The sequence below is a fragment of the Mesoplodon densirostris genome, chromosome 19 (genome assembly GCF_025265405.1).
Source record: "Mesoplodon densirostris isolate mMesDen1 chromosome 19, mMesDen1 primary haplotype, whole genome shotgun sequence".
NCBI classification, from domain to species: Eukaryota; Metazoa; Chordata; class Mammalia; order Artiodactyla; family Ziphiidae; genus Mesoplodon; species Mesoplodon densirostris.
The window spans coordinates 22,557,000-22,580,088 of NC_082679.1; the positions used below are offsets into that span (position 1 = coordinate 22,557,000).

At 49.3% G+C, this 23,089-nt stretch overlaps 1 long non-coding RNA gene across 1 annotated transcript in view; it reads right to left on the reverse strand.

Moving 5' to 3' along the window:
• Positions 1-23,089, reverse strand: part of LOC132480465 (uncharacterized) — a 59,499-nt gene that overhangs the window by 654 nt on the left and 35,756 nt on the right. The window contains exons 2-4 of the long non-coding RNA XR_009530649.1: positions 5,914-6,014; positions 3,804-3,849; positions 3,660-3,702 (exon numbers count right to left, since the gene is read on the reverse strand). This is a non-coding gene — a long non-coding RNA (uncharacterized LOC132480465). The remainder of the gene's footprint in view (positions 1-3,659; positions 3,703-3,803; positions 3,850-5,913; positions 6,015-23,089) is intronic.

Genomic DNA, 23,089 nt, shown 5'->3' on the forward strand with positions numbered 1-23,089 from the left:
CTGATACTTGACCAGGCGATGGATCAAAACCTGGTGGCACAGTGGTTAAGAATTGCCTGCCAATGCAGGGGACACGGGTTCGAGCCCTGGTCCGGGAAGGTCCCACATGCCGCGGAGCAACTAAGCCCATGCGCCACTAGTGAGCCTGCGCTCTAGCGCCCGCAAGCCACAACTACTGAAGCCCGCACGCCTAGAGCCCATGCTCTGCAACAAGAGAAGCCACTGCAACGAGAAGCCCGCGCACTGCAACGAAGAGTAGCCCCCACTCGCCGCAACTAGAGAAAGCCCACGCACAGCAATGAAGACCCAACGCAGCCAAAAATAAATAAATAAAATAAATAAAATTTTTAAAAAATAACAACACCTGTAGTTTGAAGGATTCTGAGTTAATCCTAGTGGAGGGCTCAGAGCAGTACGTGGCTCTTGGCTGGCACGCGAGAAACATCATCTATCGTTGTTACCGTCATTATTACTGTCCATGTTGTCGTTAATAACAGCTCAGTGAGGTGGGCACTGCTCCCTCCTTGCCTCCCAGACCGGGGAAAGGGGTCACCCTGCTGCTGAGTGGAGGGCAGTGCCTGGCAGGATGGGGCTCCGGCTCAGCCCCCAACCAAGGACCAGGCAGTTCTGAGTTCCTAACCGCTAAATGGCCATAACCAAACCCGCCTCCTAGGACAGTCGTGACGTTCACTGACGTCACGTACAGGAGGTGCTGAGAACCTGACCAGGGACGTTATGGACATTAAGAGGATGGCACGGGTAAGAATAATGCACATTGTTACTCTTCCGTAAATGTAATAACATGAACATAATGTGTATTTGTTGGGTTCTGGATTTAGTCATTTATATTATGCCAGATAAATTATTTGGAATGTTACTGTGGTGGTTGTGAGGACTAAATGAAAATTACTGTAAAGGGCCTGGCATATGACAGGTATTTGGTAACTGATAGTTATGTTAATGAAGACGGAGGAGGGGGGAGTGGGAGGGAGAGAGAAGGGGGGGAGGAGGAAAAAGGATGGGGAGGGATGGGGAGCGAAGCGGGGAGGGGAGAGGCCACAGAAGAGGAAGAAGAGGGAGGGACGATTGGCACTGAGTAATGGGCCCGGCACACAGTAGGTGCTCAATAAAAGTCCACTGTGTTCCCCGCTCTGGGCTTTGCTCATCACCCCTGCCTTCATCTTCCAGGTGGAGACTGAGGTCCACAACAGTCGATCCCCTTCCCCCAGGTCACACACCCCACCCATGGCTGGGCCGGGACAGGACCCCCCAGCGCCCCCGCCCTGCCCACTGTGAACTCCAGAGCCAGCCTCTGCCTCTGTTCCAGCTCTGTAGCAGCTGCCCTCCAAGGCCAGGGACTCAGGACCACACCTCCTTCTCTGAGGGGCCGGAGGGCACAGCTGGGGGTCCAGCAGCTCCGGCCTCACCTCCACCCCACACTGCTCCTCAGTGACTGCCCCCTGCCCCCGTCCCGGCAAAGTGCCTCAGGGGACGAGTGCGACCCCTTCTCCCCTCCCCCACTGGCTGCCACCACAGGCGACTTGGGTGATGCCTGGAGCCCACGGCCTTCCCCGAGCCCCCGGGCCACTTACCCCAGGACCTTCATAGAAGGCACTTCGGGCCTCCCCGGGATTATCCAGGAGCTCATCACTGTCAAGCTGCACCAAGACCCACCCCCACCCAAGGTCAAAGGTCAGCTGGGCAGTGGGCCGACCCACCTCTAGAACAAAAACCAATTGAGGGTTACATGGGACAAAAAGACAAAGACGAGGTGGGGGGGTTGCGGGGGGAGATTCGAGGGGAACAGGAAACTCCACCTCCAGAAAAGTCGCCCCAAAGAAAGGGGCTTGGCTGCAAGATTAAAATGCGAGGCAACCCCAGCACTGAGTCCGAGCCTCTCCTGACATGCCTGCCTTGAACTCTAGAATCCTGCCTCCGTGGCTTTGCTCAAGCGTCTTTGGTAACACATCTGGCAGGGCCGGTCACATTTGTCACCTCCTCCCAACAACTGTCCGTCCCTTCCTACTAAGTCACTCCTTCCACTGCCCAGCCCAAGCACCCGGCACGCCCTGCCACCCGGGCGCCTAACGTGCGTGTGTTCCCGTGTCTGGGAGCACAGGGACCTGTCTCGTTCCTGCAGACATAGGCAATGTCTACAACAGGCCCTAAGCGCCCAATGAATGGCTGTCCACAGCCAAGCCTCCCCAGTTTCTCTGTCCAGCTGATCTTTTTCCAGAACCCCAGACTGCTATATCCAATAGCCGCCCTTGGACTTCTGGCATCCACCTCGAACTCCCAGTCTCAGAGAACGGTACCACCACCCACTCAGCTGCTCAGGTCAAGTCCAGGAGGCATTCTGGATGCTCTTTCTTCCTCACCGTCTAAGCCACCAGCAAGTCTAGTGATCCTGCCTCCCAGACAGATCCCAGAGCCAGCGTCTGGTACCTCCTCCCGTGCCTGCCCTGGGGCCCAGGCCACCAACTTCTGCTCCGCACTCGCCTCCGCTCCACAGATTATTTGATACATCCCCTCTCAAGGAGCTGAGCTCCGTCCCCTCCCTGTGAGTGTGGGCGCGCTTAGTGACTCGCTTCTAGCAAATGCAGTATGACGGAAGTGACAAGTGTGCGACTTTGGAGACTAGGTCATAAAAGGCACTGAGCTTCCTCCTGGCTCTCTCCCTTGGGTCACTTGCTCTGGGGGAACCAGCTGCCATGCTGTGAGGACACTCAAGCAATCCTAGGGGGAGGCCCACATGGTGAGGAGCTGAGGCCTCCAGCCAACTGCCACGGCAGTGAGCCACTGTGGAGGCACATCCTCCAGCCCCAGACAAGCCCTCAGATGACAGTGGCTCCAGGCAACATCCTGACTGCTACTCAGGGGAGACACTGAGCTAGACACCCAGCTAAGCACTCCCCAGTTCCTGACCCTCAGAAACTGAGAGCTCTAACAAATGTTGTTTTAAGTCACTAAGTGATGGGATAACTTGTTATGCAGCTGTGGGTGACTGATACAGCTCCTCATGGCTCAACAGACATCCACTCTCCCCCACTTTGTTCCGTTCTCTGGAGGGCAAACGGAATGTGGCATTCTCCTGCTTAATAACCCGTCAGAACTGCCTGTCACGTTCAGAATAAAGTCTGAACTCCTCGATCAAGTCCTCCAAGCCCTTCATGACCTGGTGATTTTTGTCCACTCCAGTCTTACCACCTTCTCGTTTCCCCTTCATTCCGGCCCCACTGGCCTTCTTTCTCAAACTTTCCAACCTTCCTACCTGTCCTTCCCCTGCCCAGAGCGCCATGGGCACCTCCCTTTGATCCTTCAGGTTCACACCAGCTAGAGAAGAAGCCCCTGCTTCCGCCTCCCATTCATTTTCTTTTAAACCTCTTTTGTTGTGCAAGTGACATTATTATTTCTTATGCTGCTCTGCATGGTGCTTTCCACCATCACCTTTATTAGCTCTCGGTTGCTTTGTTTACCAAGGAAATGTGTATGGAGTGAGGGCAGGGATTTGCCATCTCTTTCACTCTCTGCCATAACCCTGGGGCCTGGCTCATGGAAGGCAAGGGGCAGATGTCTACTGCATCAGCGGGGAGTGTCTCTCAGCTCCCAATTCCACAGGCCCCTGCCCTGGGGATGCTTCTCCCTGCCCCAGCACTCACCTTCTCAGATCCATGTAAGAAGTCATTGAGGGCCTGAGGGTCACTGAAAGAGAGAAGGGGAGAGACATTTGAGGAGATGAGGGACAGGGGAGGGGAGGGAGAGGGTGGGGGAGGGTGGGGTGGGGTGGGGAGCCCATTACTCACCAAATCACGTCTAGTAAGCATCTCCCATCCTCATCATCCATCGCCACTGGACGGGGCGGGGCGGGAAGAGGGTAAGGGAGACAAGTTAGATGTCGGCAGCGTGCCAGGACCCTCCCTGCAAGGACCATTCCCTGGGGCCAAGACCCCTGGAGGGGTCAGGGTTTCTGTCCCCTTAAGTCTAGGGGCATGGGTAGGGGTGGGGCAGGTGCCCTCCGTACCAGAGCCTCCTGATCAGAGACAGACAGCTGCCTTTTCCTCCTCCCTCTCTCTCCCCAGCGTCTGATGACCATGGTGATGACATCAACCCAGAGTGAGTCCTGATCACATGCAGGCCCCGTGCTAAGTGCTTCACACACATGTAACTCATTTAATCCCCACAGTATCCCTCGAGGTGGGTCCTGCCACCCCCGCTTTGCAGATGAGTAAAAGGAAGAGCTGAGACCATGGTTCTCTGTCTCCCAGCTAGCAGGTGGCAGAGCCAGCCCTGAACCCATAAGTCTGGCCCCAAGCCTGTGCTCCTGTCCTACACGTGACTGGGTGAAAGAGGGAGGGAGGGGAGGCGGCATGAAGGGGCCCAGGCTCTGGGTCCCCCTGGAAGACACATGCAGCGTGGTTCTCAAGGAAGGGAACAGAGAGGGAGAGGGGCCAGGAGGGCAGGCGCTCTGAGTCAGAGGAACCGCCAGAGCCGGGCTGAGCCTGTCAGAATGATGAGGATGAGGACGGCTAACATTTGGCTCCTGCTTACCATGTGCCAGGCACTGTCCCAAGCGTTTCACAAATGTTAGCTTGTTCAGCCCCCATGGGAAAGGGATGCCATGTGCCCCAGTTTACAAGTGAGAAAACAAGTTCTCTGTTTGCCCATCCACCCCCGCGCCAACCACCACTGCTCCAGACATCCTACCAAGCTTCCATGCACCCATCTTTACAAACTTCCACCCAACTGCCCATCTTTCTTGTCTTCCAACACACAAACTGACCCGTCCTTCCATCCGCTCCTCCTTTTTACTGTTTTGGGCCGCACTGAGAGGCTTGCGGGATCTCAGTTCTCCGATCAGGGACTGAACCCGGGCCCGGGCAGGGAAAGCATTGAGTCCTAACCACTGGACCGCCAGGGAAGTCCCCATCCGCCTATCCTTCCATCAGCCCACGCATCCTTCCCTCCCAACCACGCAGACAGAACACGATGAGAAATCACACACAATCCCAGTCCAGGGCCATGGAGTTGTTACCCTCTCTTTTTCTTCTTGGTAGGGGGAGGGGGATGGTCCCGAACTCACTGAGGACATGGTGACTGTCGTGCCCCCCCCCAGCTGGGTCACCACCCCTAACCCTCAATAGCATTCTCTGAACTTCCTGATCACCACTACAGCCCCATTACCCTCGACGGCTCTGTGACGTAAAGAATCTCAGGGAGGGAACCCATATGGTTATTTCAGGGGCTTCTCTGGACAGTACCCTGGAGAGTCTGATGAAAACAAAAGACCCTCTTGCCAGAAACATGCATGTGGGCCAGAAATGTTACACGTTCTTTCCCAGAGGGAAGTGTGTCATGGGACACACACACACACACACACGTATGCACACACGTACACACTTCACGGGCCCTGGGTTAACAAGCCCAGTCTAGAACAGAAACACATGGCCCCGGAGCCTCACACACCCATCACGCTCGCCTCTAGAGCTGGCCCCGGGGACTGTCCCCAGAGAGGCCCTTCCAAGGCTCTTGCTGCATCCGTGCGGCAAGATAACACACTCTCTCTGGCTTCATATCTCCGCCCACACCCACTGTCTTCCCATGTCACCAGCTCTGTGGCCTACGAGCCCCTGCCCTTCCCAACCAGCCTAAGGTGGGCAAGGCCTGGCCAGGGAATGACAAGGCAGGATCTGCAGAGAATCTGGAGAAGACGGAAACGGGGGAGGGAGATCCTGCCTGCAGATGGCATGGAGGTTGGGGGGGAATGGCCCGAATGACCCAGGGGGCCCAGGCTGGAGAGGGCGGGGCTGAAGGATGTGGCTGAGCCAGGCTCTTCCAAGAAGGAACGTCCCTTCCGGGGAGGTGGACGGGAGACCACGGCCCCTCCGGGAATGAGCGGGATGCTTGGCTGGTTACCTGCGCTACAAACGAATCATGAAGGGAAGGAGGGGGCGTCCACTCCAGCTCTACGCAGGGCCCCCAGCTGGGGATGTGGGGAGGGTCCTTTTGGGGGCCAGCTGTGGAGAGAGAATGAGAGAGAGGCTGTGAGTGAGACAGTCAGTGAAAAGGAGAAAGATGTAGCCAGAGAGACGAGAGGTCAAATACCAGTTTAAAACCACAGGAAAGGGGCTTCCCTGGTGGTGCAGTGGTTGAGAGTCCGCCTGCCGATGCAGGGCACGTGGGTTCGTGCCCCGGTCTGGGAAGATCCCACATGCCGTGGAACGCCTGGGCCCGTGAACCATGGCCGCTGAGCCTGCGCGTCCGGAGCCTGTGCTCTGCAAGGGGAGAGGCCACAACAGTGGGAGGCCCGCATACCGCAAAAAAAAAAAAAAAAAAAAAAAAAAAACCCACAGCAAACAACACTGTACATTATCACATATATATATGCAGACACACTGCACTATATCTACATACAGTGTGTGTACATATATATATATATATATTCACACACACACACATCATGCAATAGTATATAACATTATATGATATAATCCATCAGCACTTCAATCTAGCAAAATACAGTCAGGTCTCATCATCTGAGGTGCTTATGTCCTATAAGGTCACCGTGAATTTGCGATTATGGCCGCTGAGCCGCAGCCCCTGGGGAAAGACAGGGTTAGCTTCCTGCCAGCCTCTGGTCCCATTCTCATCAACCCATCAATATATCCCCTTGGCTTATGTGTGTTTCTGTTTAAAGACACCTTGTTTGGGACTTCCCTGGTGGCGCAGTGGTTGAGAGTCCGCCTGCCAATGCAGGGGACACGGGTTTGAGCCCTGGTCCGGGAAGATCCCGCATGCCGTGGAGCAACAGAGCCCATGCGCTACAACTACTGAGCCTGGGCGCCTAGAGCCCGTGCTCTGCAACAGGAGAAGCCACCGCAATGAGAAGCCTGGGCACCACGAGAGTAGCCCCTGCTCGTCGCAACTAGAGAAATCCCGCGCACAGCAACGAAGACCCAACTCAGCCATAAATAATAAATAAATAAATAAATTTATTTTAAAAATAATTTAAAAAAACAATAAAGACACCCTGTTTAACATAAACGGTTGATTCGCTCACACCGAGCTCAAGGCCCACAGCGCTGTAACTCATGCCTGAGGGCAGGTCACCTCACACGCGCGATCTCTCCAGAGCACATCGCAGCCTTCCTGTGCTTATGGACAGTGGGCGGCCCTTCAGCCCTACACGGGAGGGGCCGGGTTTAACAGCAAAACCACCCACAAAAAGCACAAAAGTGCAAAACAACAGGGCGCTAAAGAGGATGCTTCCTTATAGCTCTCGAGCTGAACAGAGAGGCAGAGGGTCGCCGCGTTCAACCTCAGCTGGTAGCACGTGCATCGGGAGACTCAAGATAGACTCACGGCTCTGCACACGTCTGCAAGTGACCAGGAAAGCGCCGTGAGTACTGATTTGGGGGTTAACAATGTTAGCAAATAGGCGGATTCACAAATATGGAATCCACAAATAACAAGGATTGACCTGATGACAGTAATGATGGTGGCTGTGATGACGATGATGATGGCTGCTGGTTTGAAGTACTCTGCACGTATCAGCCTGTTCACCGTCTTTGAATCCCTATGAAGCAGGTGCTTTTCGCAGCCCCATTCCACAGATGAGGAAGGCGAGGCTCAGAACGGTGAGCCATACGCCCTATATCCCTCCAGTGGTCAGTGGTCAGGCTGGGGTCTGAGCCAAGGTCGGCTGACTCCAGAGTCCCCGCCCTTAACCACTATCCCACAGACGGTCCTCTCGTCATATTGTTTCTCTTTTAAATGTGAAGCCAACACGCCACAGGGTCAAGGTAAGACGAAGCTGGGTGACAGCCTTTGTTAGCATTTTGTGAATGCCTGGGATAGCTCAGATCCAAAAAAGCGATAAAGCGAGCAGATGGAAGAGAGAGCAGGAACGAGAGCTGCTTCTCCTTTTTATGGAGAGCCCCAGGCCCTGGAAAGATCTAGAAAGCATCTGTCACAAGACCCTGGAACACGGGATCCTGGCCCATCTAGATTCCAGGTGCACTGCCCTGGACCAGGGTGATCACAAGCGCCCAAGGTGGCTTTGGGAGCGCCGCCAGCTCCATGTGGGTTCCCCCCTCCTCCATGCCCCAAGCTTTGGGTGTGGCCCAAGTTCTGTAAACGTCGGACCAGAAGTAGAGCCAGGAGGTGGGTGTCTCCTGAACAGGGCTCTCCAAAGGGGATCTGCGGGTGAATGTCCAGTGGGAGGCTCCAGCCTGTGAGAATCTGTTATTCATGTGTTTTCATTCAGATGGTAACAGCAGAGCAATGGACGAGGGGGACTTTCCGGGGAGAGGGCAAGGTTCTGCATGGTGATGGGGTGTCTGTTACATGGGGGTTTAAAAATTCACAGCTCAGGTTTCTGTATGTCAACACATATCAATTCAACCATGTTAATTTTACCTTTAAAAAACTGTACAAAACAGGGCTTCCCTGGTGGCGCAGTGGTTGAGAGTCCGCCTGTCGATGCACGGGACGCGGGTTCGTGCCCCGGTCCGGGAAGATCCCACATACCGCGGAGCGCCTAGGCCTGTGAGCCATGGCCGCTGAGCCTGTGCCCCGCAACGGGAGAGGCCACAACAGTGAGAGGCCCGCGTACCGCAAAAAAAAAAAAAAAAACAAAAAACAAAACTGTACAAAATAAATAATCAGCATAGAGTTGTAGTGGGGGAGGAGAGCTAACAGACATGGCAAATGTTGGTAACTGTTAGAGCTGGATGATGGCTACCTGGGGGCTCAGTACACCGTTCTAGTTAATGTACATCTTCTCGAAAGTTTCCATAATAAAAAGAAAACCATTTGTCAATGATCAGCAGGTCCGGGGTTCCTCTGAGATGGGTCCCCTGTTCAGGTGCCAGGGTTGGCATCTATGTCGCCTATCAGGTTGATGCCAAGAGGCCCAGCATGGGGTTACAGTTTGGGGTTGGAGTCAGCAGTTCAAATCTCCACTTCCCCACACATGGGCTGAAGTCAGGCAAGTGACTTCACCGCTCTAGGCTTCAGTGCCCTCATCTGTAAAATGGGCACAATCATAGTCCTTATTTTCACGTATGGCAGTGGAGAGGCTCTTAGGCCTTTAATCCTCTGGTGTAGTAAAGTATTTTGTAAGCGATAGATACTGTTACACAATCATTTTAGCTGCCATTGTGAATCTTGCCTAGTGGGGCAACTCCCAAAGCTTTCTGGCCACAGCACAGTCAGGTTGGACAAAAGTCCCCAGGCCCCAGCTCTTCCACCTGGTGCCTTTTGTCACATTTGGCCCTTGAGCACATTTTGAAGGGTTTACACCCAAGGCAACAGAAATGAAAGCAAAAATAAACAAATGGGACCTAATCAAACTTATATGCTTTTGCACAGTAAAGGAAACCAGAAACAAAAGGAAAAGACAACCTACAGCCTGGGAGAAGATACTTGCAAATGATGTGACTGACAAGGGCTTAATTTCCAAAATATACAGACAGCTCATACAACTCAATAACAACAAAACAAACAACCCAATCAAAAAGTGGGCAGAACACCTGAATAGTCATTTCTCCAAAGAAGACATACAAATGGTCAACAGGCACATGAAAAGATGCTCAACATTGCTAATTATCAGAGAAATGCAAATCAAAACTACAGTGAGGTATCACCTCACACCAGTCAGAATGCCATCATCAAAAAGTCTACAACTAATAAATGCTGGAGATGGTGTGGAGAAAGGGGAACCTTCCTGCACTGTTGGTGGGAATGGAAATTGGTGCAGCCAATATGGAGAACAGCATGGAGGCTCCTTAAAAAACTAAAAATGGAGTTACCATATGGAAGGGTTTACATATCATTTGGTTATGCACGTGGTCCGACTTCAACTGCCAGGTACCAGGTCTCCTTGGGTCCTTCCAAACCCCTGTTGTTACCCCATTTGTCAGGTGAGATAAACGAGGCTAAATAGAGTGGTGAATGGGAAACCATGGGCCACACACAACCAGTGATACGTGCCCCCTACCCACTCATGCACAAGGCTACCCAGGAGCCTGCAGCTCTCAACCCGGCAGACAGAGGGAGCCTTGAAAGACACAAATGAACCCACTGAGAGTGGAAAGACAGAATGTGAATGCTGTCTGGATATCTGATGATACTAAGAAATTGTGATTAAGATTCTAGGTATAACAATGGCATAGTGTTTTTGTTTTTCTGCTTTTTTTCCTTTAGAGTTCTTACCTTTTAGTAATACATCCTAAAATACATAGGGGTGAAATGATCAAATGTCTGTGATTTACTGCAAAATAATCCAGTTCTGGGAGGTCAGGGGCATACTGACCTGCGCTGTCCAATACGGAAGCCACTAGCCATGTGTGACTACGCGCATTTAAGTTCAAGCTAATGAAATGAAATTAGGGCAAATGACTTGAGTAGTTATTTGTCCAAAGGAGATATACAAATGGCCATAAGCACAGGAAAAGATGATCCACACCACCAATCATTAGGGAAATGCAATCAAAACCACAGATGCCGCCCCACCCCCATTAGAAGGGCTACTATCAAAAAACCAAAAATTAACAAGTCTTGCCGAGGACCTGGAGAAACTGGAACCCTGGTGCTCTGTTAGTTAGTGGAAATGTAAAATGTTGCAGCTGCTGTGAAAAACACTTTGGCGGTTCCTCAAAAAATTAAAAATAGAATTAGCATATGACCCAGCAAGTCCACTTCTGGCTATATACACAAAAGAATTGAAAGCAGGGTCTTGAAGACAGATTTATACACCCACGATCACAGCAACACTATTCACAAGAGCCAAAAGGTAGAAACAACCCAAGTGTCCATCAACAGATGAATGGATAAGCCAAATGTGGTGTCTATTTACAATGGAATAGCATTCAGGGAGGAAATTCTGATACACGCAACGGCATGGATGACCTTAAGCTAGGTGAAATGAGCCAGTGACAAAAAGACAAAGATACCATCTGATGCCACTTATGACGGAGAGACAGGAAGTAGAATGGCAGCTGCCAGGGGCTGGGGGCAGGGGAGGAGAAACCGGGAGTTATTGTTTAGTGGGTGCAGAGTTTCAGTTCTGCAAGATGCTACAAGTTCTGGAGAAGGATGGGGGTGAAGGTTGCACAACTATGCAAACGCACTTACTGTCGCTGAATCGTACACTTCGAAATGGCTGAGATGGTAGGTTGTGTTATGTATATTTTACTGCAATAAACAAAGGGGAAAAAAAAAGGGGACAAGGAGGAATGTGAAAGTTTTAAATAAAAAAGATTTACCTTAAGAGTGTAAAGGAAATTAAACATTTAGTTTGCGGTCACGGTGGCGACATTTCGTGGGCTTGACAGCCACACGTGGCTGCTGGCTACCACACAGGACACCGCAGATCTAGAATATTCCCACGGTGGCAGAAAGCTCTCTTGGACAGCGCTGGTCTGTCAGAGTGGCGGAAAACTGAAAAGTGGCAAAGAGTTGGTTGATGGGGTCCATGTTTTACTATTCTACTTTGTGCACATTTGCAGTTTTCCAAAATGAAAATTTTTTATTTTGAAAATACTTGAACATCCAAAAATCATACGTCTCTCTGATTTTTTGTCGTCTGTCTCCCCCACCAAAATGTCAACCCCCCCCCCCCGAGGACAGGGATTTTGTCTGTTTTGTTCCCTGTGGGACACCCAGAGCCTGCACAGAGCATGGCACATGGTAGGGGGTCACTAAATATTTGTGGGGTGAACAAATGAATTTGCACAGGTGGTTAAACAAACCAAATCATTCGTTCAAAGAGCAGCCTGGTGAGAAAGGCATTTACTAATTGCCGGCTCTGTGTCCAGCATGGGGGAGAGCTGAGGATACCGTAACGAACAAAAGCAGACCCAGTCCTTGACTTTGGGCAAGATCAGGACTAGTGGTTCTCAACCAGGGGTGACATTAGACGCCCCTCTCCTTCCTCGACACACACATACTCAAAAAGCTTTTGAAAAAGTGACCGGGGAGGTGGGGGACACACAATTAGCATGCAAAGCTGCAACCCCAAATTACGCACAGGGGAGCGGACGCCTTGCGCTCCTTCAGAGCAGAAGCTTTAAAAGCCATCGCACAGTTCTGCCCAAGTCCTGGCATGACAATGGGTACGTGGACGGAGCCACAGCCAATGCACGAAGCTCGGACACACGAGCGAGAGAGGAGCCTTTGCTGCTGTCAGCTGCTGAGATCTAGGGCTCACTCATTACTGCAAAGCACTCAGCCAAAGCTGGCTGATACATCTAGGAAGAGCCTACCCTGCCCCAGTGCTTCCTTGGTATCAGGCCCTGTGCTAACCCCACACCTATTGATTCCTCCCAGTCCCCGGGGAGACAGGAGGAACATTTCCCACAGCGCAGGAAACTGAGGCTCCCAGGGGTCAGGACACTTGCCCCAAACCACACTGTGAGGCCAGAATTTGAACTCAGACCCTGTGATTCTGAAGAACCTCCTTCTCCACCACTGGGCTATCAAAAGCACGAAAAGATGGGCTTGCGAAACCACAACCAGCTCAAGAGAACAGCCACGATGCAACAATGACAAAGTGTCCTTCCAGAAAATCCTGTGAATTCCTCCGGCACTTGGAATGCCATCGGAGTTTTGCGTTGTCATCAGGAGTTGTGCAGAAGCCAGGCTGCTGAGCAGGATACAGAATTAAAAGTCCCCGCAAAGCTCCAGAAACAGGCTAATTTTAATTTAGATTTAATTTAATGCTAGTAACCCTCAGGTTATTTGCAAGTCATAAAAATCAAAGTCGACGGAACACTACCATTTGCTCATGGGAAGTGATAGGGGAAGAGGATGTGGCAAAGTCTAGCTGGTGCTTTTCCAAACACCATTTCCCCACCCCTCCTCGCCTTGCTCACAGAAGCCTGATGCTGCTCGGGGTAAACCCTGCCAATTCCAAGATGTAAACAAACGCTGTTCTGAGTCAGTCAGTCTTTTTCAAACTATGGGTCATGCCTTTGAGGGTTGTGAAATCAAATTAGCAGGTTGTGACAAGGAATTTTGTTTTAAGTTAAAGAGTATGGGGTCAAATGGAATGGGATAGAATAGGAAATATTAAAAGGCATCACACAGGGTAAGCAAAAGGATCAGTTTGTGATACTCGTTTCAATTTTGTGTGTCTCTGTGTGTACATATTTCCGACTGTGGGTTGTGGCCAAAATAGCTTTAAAATAATTGGACGAGGCCAGTGGCACTGCTCTCCCCTTTATCAGCCATTCACTTTCCCAGGCTTCCTAGCAGCTAGGCTAGCCATAGTTTTGCAAATAAGTAAAAGCCAAAGTGTACAGAGTTGGGTTCTGCTCAATGAATCTTTTGGGGAAGACAGAATTTGGGAAAGGTTTTCTTCCAGAATATAAAGACAGAGCTTCTCTAGGGAGAAAGTCTTTTGCTTCCTGCTTCCAGCTTTGAATACAGTTGAGAAGACTGGAGCTGTGGCAGCTATTTTGCAATCATGAGGCAATAAATCTGAGGCTGGTAAGCCCACCTACGGAGGATGACTGATGAGAGGAGAGAAAAAGACTAGGTTCTTAACAACTCCTCATGGGTTGCCTGCCTCCAGACTTCTTAATCCTTACAGTTTAAGCCACTGTTAGGTTTTCCGTTATTTGCAGTCAAACACAACCTGATACAAACGAGTTGGCATTTCTACACATCTTTGCAGCCCATCACAAGGACTCTCAAAGCCTTCCGTGGGTCAAGGACTGTACTCTGTGAATCCGCTGATTGAGAAGAGAGGCCCAGCAAAATGGGAGAGGGCTGATGGCAAGGGGATCTGGAAAAAAGACCACTGGGGCCAAAAACTCTTCTTCTCCCTAGTCCCACTGTTTACAGCTCCTCCTATTTATTATCTAACCCTTGAACTTGGGCTGGCCTTCTGACTTGCCTTGGCCAACAGAATGTGGTGGAAGTGATGGTGTGCGTTTCTGAGCCTACTCTTTGCCCAGCTGCCATGTGACAAAGTCCAGGCTAGCCTTTCGGAGGACAAGAGACACATGCCCATCACCTCTATCATCCCAGCTCACAGCCAGCCAAGCCCTAGAAGCAGAGCTGCCTAGCTGACCTACAGCTGACCACACCCAGGTAAGACAGAAGTAACCAGAGGTACCCAAGGCCAAATTCTAACCAGTGGAACCACAGTTTTGTTTTAATCCACTGTGGCGCATCGTGTTTTCCAAAGATGGCTGAAATAATGTCTACAACCTCCCATGATCTACCAAGGTGTGATCTTGCCAGTCCCCTTGAATTGAGGAAACTTTGTGACTACTTCAACCAGGACAGTGCAACAGAAGTGCCACTATGTGACTTCTGAAGCTAGGTCATAAAAGTCAACTCAGTTTCTGCCATGTCCACCAGGACATTTACCCTGGAAGCCCTAAGCCACCTTAATAGAATTCTTACCGCTCTGAGGCCACCATGCTATGGGGAAGCCTAAGCGAGACACATGGAGAGACCATGAGTAGATGCTCTGGTTGATGGTCTTATCTTCAAGTCATCCCAGCCCAGGTGCCATGCATGGCATATGAACAAGCCCTCAGCCCCCAGCCTGCGAACCTTCCCAGCCAAGACTGCAGACATCATGAAGCAGAGACCCACTATGTCAAATTCTTGGCCCATAAAACCTGTGAGCATAATACAGTTGTTCCATTAAGCTGCTACATTTTGGGGTAATTTGTTAAACAGCGACAGTAACCAGAACAGCCTCTAAAGTTGGGGGTTATTTGTTATGTGGAGGCAGCTAGCTGATACAGCCCTCTCTAGAGACTAAGTACCAACTTTGACCTCACACCTCTGACTCACCCAACTCTTTCTTTTTTTTTTTTAATTCATTCATTTATTTTTGGCTGCATTGGGTCTTCATTGCTGCGTGCAGGCATTCTCTAGTTGCGGCGACGGGGGCTATTCTTTGTTGTGGTGCACGTGCTTCTCACTGTGGTGGCTTCTCTTGTTGCGGGGCACGGGTTCTAGGTGCATGGGCTTCAGTAGTTGTGGCATGCAGGCTCAGTAGTTGTGGCTCACGGGCTCTAGAGCGCAGGCTCATTAGTTGTGGCGCACGGGTTTAGCTGCTCCGCAGCACGTGGGATCTTCCCGGACCGGGGACTGAACCCATGTTCCCTGCATTGGCAGGTGGATTCTTAACCACTGTGCCACCAGGGAAGTCCCTCACCCAAGTCTTACTCATTCCACCTCCCAAATCTCTCCACTTTATCTCCTCCTCTCCATGACCACTATTCCTGCCCAGATCCAGGCCTCACCATCTCTCTTTTCATCTATCCATCCACCCAGACTTTTGGGGAGAGAGAAAGAAAGAGCTCTTTGGAGAGCAATTAAAATCGACACCACCTTTATGTTCAGTGACCTTTAGAGTTCTAAAATCACTGAATTCGTTTAACAACATAAAAGCGTGCCCTATAAAACTTGGATTGCTCATAAAGCAACTGGTGTCTAGCTCCTAAAAGCCTTGTTTACACAGGTAGTCACCCACTAGAAATGTTTGGTATGTTCTCTCTTTCCCTTTTTGCCATTCACCGCTGTTCTAAATGAAGCTATAAAGCCACAGACTTGCCAAGAAAATCAGGCATCTGAAAAGGTTTTTGAATTTTTTTCTTAATACTAGTGTATAAAAAACCGGGGGGAAACTCTGAGGAGTGAAACAGGTAACGGGGTGGGTTGAAGGGAACAAAAGCAGCGATTACACTGACCAGACACAGAGCTGCCCAGGGCATCAAGCAAAAGAGAACACTTCAAGTTCAGGAAAAAATGGAGTTAAGAGAAGCGAAGGGGAAAGAAAAGCCCCTACAACATTCCACACATGCTTTAGACCACTTGTTCCTAAACGTGGGCAGGCACCAGAATCACCTGGAAGGATTTTAAAAGAAAGAATGAAAGAATGGACTTCAGGATCAGCAGGTTGGGGGCAGGGGCGGGGGGTGCTGAAAATTTGCATTTCTAACAAGTTCCCAGGTGATGCTGATGCTGCTGGTCCAAGGACCACTGCTCTAGAAGCTTTTGTCTCTTTAGTTTTCCTTCTGGGGCTCTTGCTCTTGCATAGAACACAAGCCACCAGTTCCTAGCCAGTGCCCAGGCCCCTGACAATGTGGCCTCGCAGGGTCCTCTCCGAGGCTCAGGAGGGTCCAACAGCCAGTCTCAGTCTGATATCCTTTTAAACAGAACTTGGATTTGGTTCCATTCAGCAATGTACCCTCCTAAGAGGACGACTCACAGTGAGTATAGGTCTTTTGCCCCTTTGCCAGAGACTTCCTTTCTCAGCCTCCTTTGCAGCCAAGTGTGGACATGGGAAGATTTTTACTTTTGAATAAAAAAGACAGTACCTTACATTGGGAAGATTATTTGCCCCTACTCTTTCCTGCTTGAGAGAATGATGTGAAGCATGGTGACAATGGCCAGCGCTACAGCAGCCATTTTGCACTCCTGAGGGGGAAGGCCCAGTGAATCAGAGACAGACCCAGCATCCTGGCAATACTGAGCTGCCAAATATTCCTGGAATGGCCTTCAACTAGATGTGTTGTTCCAGAAGAGAACTAAGAGCCTGAATTAACTAAGGTTAAACATACACCTACTCTATGACCCAGAAATTCCACTTCAAGGAATTGACTTAATGGATGTGAAAAGTATGTCTACAAAAACATTTGTACAGAAATTTTCATAGCAGCATTATTCACAAAAGCCCCAAATTGGAAACAGCACAGTGTCCATCGACTGGTAGATGGAGAAACAAACTATGTTATATCCACGCACTTGAATACAGCTTGATAATGAAAGGGAATAAACTACGGATACACGCAAGGTCATGGATGAATCTCAAATCCACCATGCTGAGGAAAGGAAGCCAGACACAAAAGACCATTCACCGTGCGATCCCCTTGAAGTAAAGTTCTAGTGAAAGTGATGGGGAAAAAAATCGGAGGTGTGATTGCCTTAAGTGAGCAGCAGGAGGGGGAGAGGGCTAAGTACTGACTAGGAAGGTCCACGAGGAAATCTTCTGGGATGATGGAAATGGTCTGTAGCTAGATCTGGGTGATGGTTACATAGGTAATATTTGCCAAAATTCATCAAGCAGTGCACTTAAGGTTTGTGCCTTTTATTATACTTACTTTGTATCCCAGTAAAGCACAGCTTAAAAAAACAAAAAACAAAAAAACCCTACACAATCCATTCTTGTTATTCGTGGTAGTTATGTTCGACAAAGTTGCCACAAACACTGAATTAGAAAATAAGGAACTATTGCTCCTGGGGGAAATACAGGTTCTTATGAGCCTCTGGTCCCAACATTTTCATCAACTGATCAATACATAACCTTGTTTTTACGTGTGTTTCTGTTTAAAGACGCCTGATTTAATATAGACGGCTGATTCATTCGCAGTAAACCCATAACCAACGGCGCTGTAACTCACACCTGAACGAAGCTCATCTGAGACACATCACAGCCTTCTGGAACTTAGGAACACTAGCCAACACTTCAGCACAATGTTTGCGGGGCATTTTAAACAGCTAAACTAGCAAACAAAAGCCCCAAAATGTGAAAAACGTGGCACTAAACAGACCAAGAAAAAGCCACTTGGCTACAGTAAGAGCTGAAACAAGAAGACAGAGGGTCGCCCTGGTTGATCTCAGCTGGGAACAGGCACACAGCACAACTCAAATTTTTCCCTTGCTCTGCACATGTCTGTAAATGACTGGGAAAGCACCCGGTGTGCTGATCTGGGGGTTACAAAGAAATTTTAGCAGGTAGATGAATTCACAAATATGGCATGTGGGAATGAGAATCAACTGTACAGGGAAATATTGGTCAAGATTATAGCACATTTATTTACCCTTTACCTGGAGATTTCACTCATGGTCTGATCCTACAGGTACAACCTGATATATCCAAAATTATACATTTAGGAGGTTTTTAGGGCAAGGTGTGTGTCTACCAGCGAGATATTGGAAGTAATCCACTGGCCATCACGGGAAAACAGGTTAAATAAACTGGGTCCATCTAAATGGGAATACTATGCAGCTGTAAAAAAGAATGAAGAATACAAATGGCCACCTATATGGGAAAAGAATCTGAAAAACAATACATATATGTACATATATAACTGAATCACTTTTCTGTATACCTGAAATTAACACAACATTGTAAATCAACTATACTCCAACGTAAAATTTTAAAAAAAAAATTTTTTTTAAAGAATACAAACGGCCAACAAGCCCATGAAGAGATGCTCAACATCAATAGCCACCAGGGAAATGCAAATCAAAACCACAAGTGGGGCCTCCCTGGTGGCGCAGTGGTTGAGAGTCCGCCTGCCGATGCAGGGGATGCGGGTTCGTGCCCCGGTCTGGGAGGATCCCATGTGCCGCGGAGCGGCTGGGCCCGTGAGCCATGGCCGCTGAGCCTGCGCGTCCGGAGCCTGTGCTCCGCAACGGGAGAGGCCACAACAGTGAGAGGCCCGCATACCGCAAAAAAAAAAAAAAAAAAAAAAAAAAACCCACAAGTGGATGGGCTTCCCTGGTGGCGCAGTGGTTGAGAGTCCGCCTGCTGATGCAGGGGACACGGGTTCGTGCCCCGGTCTGGGAAGACCCCACACGTCACGGAGCAGCTGGGCCTGTGAACCATGGCCGCTGCGCCTGCACGTCCGCAACGGGAGAGGTCACAACAGTGAGAGGCCCGTGTACCGCAAAAAAAACAAAAAACAAAAAAAACCCACAAGTGGAGACTGCTTCACCCACTAGGATGGCTACAATCAAAAAGACAGACAATAATCAGTGCTGGTGAGGATGTGTAGAAATCAGAACACTCATACACTGCTGGTGGGAATGGAAAATGGCGGGGCCTCAGTGGAAAGTAGTCTGGGAAACTCCCCAAACAGTTAAACACTGTTACCATGTGACCCAGCAATATCACTCCTACATATATACCCAAGAGAAATGAATACATGCATTCACACAAAAACCTGTATACAAATGTCCATAGCAGCATTATTCATAATAGCCAAAAGGTTGAAATAACCCAAATGTCCACCAACGGATGCATGGATCCACAAAACGTGGTCTCTCAATTTGGTGGGATATTACTCAGACATCAAAAGGAATGAGGTACTGATATACCACAGTACAACATGGATGATCCTTGAAAGCATCATGCTGAGTGAAAGAAGCCAGACACAAAGGACCATATATTGTATGATCCCATTTTATGAACTGTCCAGAATAGACAAATCCACAGAGACAGAAAGATTAGTGGTTGCCAGAGGCTGTGGAGAGGGAGGAATTTGAAGTGGCTGTTCTTGGGCACAAAATTTTTTTTGGGGGCGTGATAAAAATGTTCTGAAACTAGATAGTGGTGATGGTTGCACATTATATAATCTTAAATATATAACCTGTGAATCTACTAGAAAGTGCTGAATTGTACACTTTAGATGGGTGAATTTCATGGTATGTGAATTATATGTTAATAAAGATGCTATTTTTTAAAAAGGAACAAGGATGTTCTCCATATACTGACAGAGAAAGTTCTCCACGACTATTGTTCTGTGTGAAAGTAAAATGCAGAACAGTGTATAAAACGTTACCATCTGCTTAAAGACAGTAGGGAGGAGATACAAGAATATATATTCTATGGGCCTCCCTGGTGGCGCAAGTGGTTGAGAGTCCGCCTGCCGATGCAGGGGATACGGGTTCGTGCCCCAGTCTGGGAGGATCCCATATGCCTCGGAGCGGCTGGGCCCGTGAGCCATGGCCGCTGAGCCTGCGCGTCCGGAGCCTGTGCTCCGCAACGGGGGAGGCCACAACAGTGAGAGGCCCGCATACCGCAAAAAAAAAAAAAAAAAAAAAAAAGAATATATATTCTAGTAAATCAACTATACATCTACTTAAAAAAAAAGACTATATATCCTAAATGCCTTTCTAGGTCTAAAGAACTTCCAGAAGGATCTCTACAGCACTAAACCCACTTATGAACTAGGAGGGGGACCCAGCAGATGGGACAAAGATGGGACGGAGACACTCCGCTGCAAATGTTTCAAAAATAGCTTTTGGTTTTTTATAATTTGTTTTTTGGTTTTGGGGGTTTTTTTTGGCCATGCCCCGAGGCTTGTGGGATCTTTGTTCCCTGACCAGGGATTGAACACAGGCCACAGCAGTGAAGGTTCCAAGTCCTAACCACTGGACCACCAGAGAATTCCCCAAAATGTACATTTTAAAAAATGTGTTAAAAAAAAAAATAAGAGGACAGTTTCCACCATCACTCATCAGCGTAAACTGTTACTTGCAGCCAAATGCACACAAACTAAAAAGCTATTCAGTGGTAAAAGGAAGAACTGGGATTTGAACCCAGACTTCGGGACACCAAATCCTTGGACAGCCTTCCAGGACTCCCCACTGCCTCAACTCCAGTGTCCATGAAAATGCTGGGAAACTGGGCATCTGCTGGCACGACCTCCCTTCCCTCTACCCTTCCCCGGCAGAAATTCTTTTCTTCCTGAACTTGTCAGGAGCCTTCCCTAATCATGGCCCGATTTCTCTCACATGATGCTTGAGGCAGAACCACTGGGGAGTCCTGAGAAGTGGGAGCCTGAGGTCTACCCCACGAGGGCCAGGGAGCTGGGTGGGCAGGTCCTGAGCCAGCCATGGGTTTGTGGTCCTGGTTTCAAGATGTCACACTTCATCCTGTTTCTTAACAAATGCCCCCCACCCTCCTCCAGGGCTTACTTACAAGCAGCAACGTCCGTCTAACCCTGTCTGTGCTCACCGTCTGGAGGGCTGCAGGGGAGTGGCTAACCGGCCTCCAGCTTCCTCTCGGGTCCCTTCTAAACTCAGCTCCCCACTCGGGCCAAAGAGGTCCATTTGATTTGAGGTCACGTGGTTTCCCCTTCCCAGGACTCTCCACTGCCCCACTCAACAAAACAGTGCTGGGGAGACAGCGGCAAGGACAACAGACATCCCTACTCTTCCTGGTGACGTTCTAGGGCAGGAGTCAGATGACAAACAGAGAACAGAGACATGGTGCCGAGAGGAGGAAAGCAAGAAGGCGGGAGAAAGGTGCTGTGGGGAGGGGGCGGGGAGGGCTGCGGGTGCATTTTTAGTGAAAGTGGTTGGGGCGGCCTCATAGAGAAAGGGGAGTCTGAGTTGATGTGCAGGAGGTAAGGGAAGGAGTGATTCAGACACCCAGGGAAGGGTGGTCCAGGAAGAAGGAACAGCAGATGCAAAGGTCCTGTGGCAGAAACATGCTGGGGTTGCTTGAGCAACAGCAAGGAGGTGAAGCGGGGTTGAGGAGACGATCGGGGTCAGCCACAGAGGGCCTGGTGGGCCGTGGTGAGGACTCGGGCTTTTATTCTGGGTGAGTCCAGGGACGTGACCTGACTTGGGTTTTCACAGGGTCCCTCCGGCTGCTGAGTGGAGAAAGGATTGCAGGAGGCGAGGATGGGAGCAGGGAGCCCAGAGAGGTGGCAATGGTGGCAGGGGAAGAGGCGAAAAGTGGTTGGAGTCTGGGTTTGATGGCCAAGCAACAGGGTCTGCAGACGGACTGGCCAGGAGGCAGGAGGTGCAGGGCAAAGAGCAGAGTCCAGGGCCCGCTGGAATGTGAGCCGGACAGCAGGGCAGAGCAGCTAAAAGTGGGCAGCCAGGCAGGGTGTGAAGTGCACACGCACCCTCACACCAGCTCTCCTGGTTGATCAAGCAGCTGCTCCAGCTAAGGCCATTTCTCGCTAAGGTATTCTGATGGTCCCAAAGCTGCTAATTATGTTATTAGGAGAGGGGTTGGCCTCCCACCCAGGACAAAGCAGGGAGGGCTGCTGCTCAGAGCCTCAGAGACAGCGAAAAAGAGCTGAGATATGCAAGGCCTTCAAATCTGCCTCACCCAGCAGCTCTGTGTGTGTCTTGTTTCATAATCTGGCCTTTCCCCAAAGTCTAAACTGAGATTCGCAGTTTACATCTGACTTTGAATCCTTAAACCATCTGGGGGTATGTGGTGTAAGGTAGGGATCCCATTTCATCTCTTTCCAAATGAATGACTAGTTTTTGGTCCCCAGCTTGGTTTATTAAGTCTCTCCCTTCCCCATCAATGTGACCACTGGCCACTTTGGCCTTAGACCACATGTCCGTATCTTGCCTGGCTCTCATCCTGGGCCCTCTGTTCTTTTCCATTGGTAAAATGTCAATTTCTATTTATTCCCTAATCTCGGAGATAAAACATATTCAGCTGGACGGGTAATCAATATATGGATTGATGCTGGGCAGAAGGTGATGGATAGTCCAGGCAGCAAGGTGCCTCAGAAGGGTACAAGGTCCCCAAAGCAGAGACCGTGATGTCCCTTTGCTTGACAATACATTCTCGAGTAACTTGACTTATATATCACGTTATCAACTTTTAATGAAACTATCTTCACAAGAAGAGACAGAAGGCATAAGAAAGTACTAACAAAGAAACCAAAAGGTTACAAATCATAATCTACAGACACAAAAGGTCACATATCGTATGATGCCATTTCTAAGAAATGTCCAGAAAAGGTAAATCCATAGAGACAGAAAGGAAATTAGTGGTTGCCAGGGGCTGGGGGGAGGAGAAACAAAGAGAAAATGCTTAATGGGTATAGGGTTTCCTTTTGGGCAAATGAAATTATCTCAGATAGGTGGGTTGGCAGGAAACTAGATAGAGGTGATGGTTGCATAACATTATTAGCGTACTAAAAGCCACTGAACTGTGCACTTTAAAATGGTTAACTTTTTAAAATTGAAGTATAGTTGATTTACAATATTGTGTTAGCTTCAGGTGTACAGCAAAGTGATTCAGATCTATATATATATATAATTTTTCAGTTGCTTTTCCCCTTATAGGTTATTACAAAATATTGAGTATAGTTCCCTGTGCTACAAAGTAGGTCCTTGTTGTTTATCTCTTTTATATATAGTAGTGTGTATCTGTTAATCCCAAACTCCTAAATTATCCCTTCCCCCTCAAAATGGTTAATTTTTATGCTATGTGAATGTTATCTCAAAAAAAGAAAACACAGTTAACGTAAGCAGAAAATAAAGACGATGGTCCCATTCCTATTGTAAGCTGTTCCTATTA